This window comes from Dipodomys spectabilis, unplaced genomic scaffold, assembly GCF_019054845.1.
Source record: "Dipodomys spectabilis isolate Male_0828 unplaced genomic scaffold, ASM1905484v1 ptg000295l, whole genome shotgun sequence".
In the NCBI taxonomy this organism is placed as follows: domain Eukaryota; kingdom Metazoa; phylum Chordata; class Mammalia; order Rodentia; family Heteromyidae; genus Dipodomys; species Dipodomys spectabilis.
In genome coordinates, this window is record NW_024870972.1 from 1847501 (window position 1) to 1851492 (window position 3992).

General features: G+C 36.4%; 1 pseudogene; it reads right to left on the reverse strand.

The window, feature by feature from the left end:
* Positions 1-83: 83 nt before the first annotated feature.
* LOC122127002 lies at positions 84-183 on the reverse strand (annotated as a pseudogene).
* Positions 184-3992: the final 3809 nt, after the last annotated feature.

Sequence of the window (3992 nt, forward strand, 5' to 3'; positions counted from 1 at the left end):
TATATGAATTATGTGTATTGTTACACTTGTAATTTTGTAATCAACTTTTTAATAGCTGTTTTTCATTTCTTGCATCTGAAGAATGAAAAACGGAATACTTCACAAATTTTCATATCATCCTTGTACAAGTGCCATGTTAATCTCTGTATTGTTGTAATTTTGGTATACAAGCTGCTGAAGAATGTAGTATGCTGTAAATTTAAGTATTTAATGATGAAATATTTATACAGGCTTATATGCTTAGGTGCCTATTTGTAACAAGGAAACGTTATTGTTCCTAAAAATGCTATTAATCTTATTTCCCTAAAATTCTGTGAATAGTTGAAAAAAATATGTTGTTCAGTTGATTGCTCACATTTGTAATTTTTTGTCAATGACTATTTGAAGTCTTTTTCATTTAGAATTTGATCATACTTTCAAGTATTTATAGCTAAGTCCAAAGGAGACGGCTTTTTCAAGTACTTATTTATCCAACTGTGTTAGCTCTGTGGAGCCAATGGATTCAAAGTAAGCCTTGTTTAAGAGGTACTTCTAAACATATGCAGCTGAAATTTTCCCAAATGAGGTCTTACTGGCACAAATGTCTACCTGACCCTTTACCCTTCTTCCATCTAGGAACAGACCAACCAGAATATCTTACTCTGATATCATAGATTGTATTACTGGAACAAAACTAATCTTAGTTACAAGGGATCATAGAGAGATGAACAGTTCATCCAGAACTGTTCATACTAGAAGGTATTTTATCAAAATATGATTGTTTATGATACCTACCATTTCAAAAGTAGCTAAAGCCAAGAAAGTGAAAAATTGTTCATATGCATGATTACCTAATGTCTTGGCCTGTCTACCTTCCAACCAGGCAGGAACTTAACACTACTGCCATTTTATCACCAAATATTTTCATAGTTGCAAGAGAAGTCCATATATTTCTCTTCATTATTAGGATTTACATTGGTAATGTTTTTTATTATTTTTATTTTTATTATTATTTTTATTGTGAACATAATGTACAGAGGGTACAAGGGCAAGATAATGAGTACATTTCTTATCAAGCATTGCAGCCTCCTCCTTTGTTTACCCTTCACATCCTTTCCCAGCCTCCCCCCAACCCCCACCCAATCCTCTCCCCCCACCAAAATTGTAAAGTTCGTTTTCGACATGACAACTTGTACTTCTCGTTGTTGCAACGGGTCCAACAGTATCCTTAAACGACTTGTTTTTCCCCTTCTCCTTCACAAATTATACCGACATCAAATATAGTGAAAGCAGGGGTTATAATGTAGGGGAGGGACATACAAAGCAACAAAGAGATAATCTTATATGTGCGTTAGAAACAAATGTATGAAAGAAAAAAAACATTTAAATACATATCTAAGGGTTTATTTTCCTAACATCACATTGGCTGACCTTTTCTGCTTGACTCATACATATACTAGATATTGCAAATAAGAGAAACCATGGGAGCTATGTTTCTTTGGGCTTGGCTTACTTCACTTAATATAATTTTTTCCAAGCCTTTCCATTTCCTAACAAACGGGGCAATGTCATTCTTTCTGATGGAGGCATAGAATTCCATTGTGTATATATACCACATTTTCTTGATCCATTCATCTACTGAGGGGCATCTGGGTTGGTTCCAGATCTTAGCTATGGTAAATAATTCTGCAATAAACATAGGTCTGCTGGTAGCTATAGTGTGGTCTTGTTTTTAAACATTTGGGTAAATGCCCAAAAGTGGGATTACTGGGTCATAGGGGAGCTCTATGTGAAGATTTTTTAGAACATCCATACTGCTTTCCAAAGTGGTTGAACAAGTTTACATTTCCACCAACAATGCAGTAAGTTTCCCTTCTGTCCACATCCCCTCCAGCATCTGTTGTTATTAGAGTTCTTCATTTTGCCATTCTAACTGGGGTGAGGTGGTATCTCAATGTTGTTTTGATTTGCATTATCACCTGCACCAGAATCAACTCCAAATGGATCAAAGACCTTGGAGTCAAAGCAGACACTCTGAAAACATTAGAGGATGGAAGAAGAGAAATCCTAGGTCTCCTTGGTACAGGCCGAAATTTTCTTAATAGAGACGCGGAAACACAACAAATCAAAGAAAGGTTGGACAAATGGGATTGCATGAAGTTGCAGAGCTTCTGCATGGCCAAGGACATAGCTAGCAAGATCAATAGAAAGCCCACGGATTGGGAGAAGATCTTCATTAGCCATACAACTGACAAGGGTCTCATATCTAAAATATACTTGGAACTCAAAAAATTAAATCCCCAACAACAAATACTCAAAGAAACAACTGCCCAATATATAAGTGGGCTAAAGACTTAAAGAGAAACTTCTCTGAAGAAGAAAGAAGGATGGCCAATAGACACATGAATAAAAGCTCAACATCCTTAAATTGGTAATGTTTTAACCACAGTGTTTCCTCTTGCCACCAGGCTGTAAATCTACAAATGGTAAAGCTTTAGGTTTAACTCTACCAAACACTGAGGTAGAGATAATGGAATAATACTTTAAAATAGAGTTGCCTTTGATACCCTAAACACAACAGAACAATGCAAAACATGAGCCTTTTCATTATATTATATATAGTTATATATTTTATATTTATATGTGATGATTTTATATTTCACACTATGAAACTTACTAGAATTAATTGATAATTTGACAAATAAATTGATATTTATTCCAATAAATAGAATTAGAATATAAATAATTAGGTTTAGAATATATATCAGAATATAAAATGTAGCAATGCAATATTCTAGATACAAACTTGTGATACCTTCTAAGTTTACATGGCCTTCTGAATTCTCATGGCAAAAACTGAGTGTTGTTTTCCTCTAATCTATATGGTATTTTATTCTGCTGCTCTGTTTATTGTTTTAACTCGCTGGTCCCAAACTGTTTTTCTCCATATTTCTGAAGCATTCCTACTGAATATGCCCAAATTTTGCTGATATGATGTCTAAAAAATACTTTTCTTCTGTAGGACCCATGGGTCCTAGGATCTCAGGTCCCAGTTACCTGTATCATCAGATAACAGGGGCAAGACTTCTCACCTAGACCCATGCAACATGCCAACAGAAAGTAATTGAAGAGCTATCTGGTCGTTAATTGGACATAATCAACTCCCAGGCTTTCCTGCATGGTCTGGCTTGTATGTCCTGCTCAGCTTTCTCTCTCAAAGCTGGAGCTCTACCCTCTCAGTCACTGCTCCACTTCTGGTTCACTGGTGGTTTATTGTAGATAAGAGTCTCACCGAGTTTCCTGCTCAGCTGGCTTTGAATGGCGATCTCCTGAGGAGGCTTCAAGTGGCTTTTCTGAGGGATTCACAGAGGAGCCGCTTCACACAAATCCATAGTCTAAATCTCGAGAAGTACTAGAGAAAAACAGAAACAGAAAGATGCATCTAGTGTGTTCTAGATACTTAAAATTGGAGACACAAAACACTCATAATGATTAGATCATTTTATAGGCAAAAGGAGCAATGCAGACAATATGAGGATCACTCCAAATTTCGGTCCTCTAATCCTGAGACAGTAAATTCACTGCAGCTCAATGCTAAGTGACAGAACTGGCATATCCTGTGGATATTTGCTCCAAAATACTGTGACACTCATTTCTCACGTTTGGCCTCAAACTTGTGACCAGAGAAGAAGATGAGGAGAGAAAGCAACTATAATAAACATTGGGTAGTTTACTTATAAATTCAAACCATTGGAATGACCCTGCTAAGAAGTCAGATTGTCCATATTAAAAAATGAAGAAGAAAGGAAAGAAGGTGTCAGTGGCTGCTGATTGTAATCCCACCTCCTTAGGATGCTGAGATGGAGAGAATCTTAGTTTGAATCCAGCCAGTGTAGGAAAGTCTATGACACTGTTACTTCTAAGAGATCACAAAAAGAACAGCATTGAGGCTATGACTCAAGCTTCATGTACTACCCTTGAACAAAAGGAGCTCAGGGACAATGCCTAGGCTC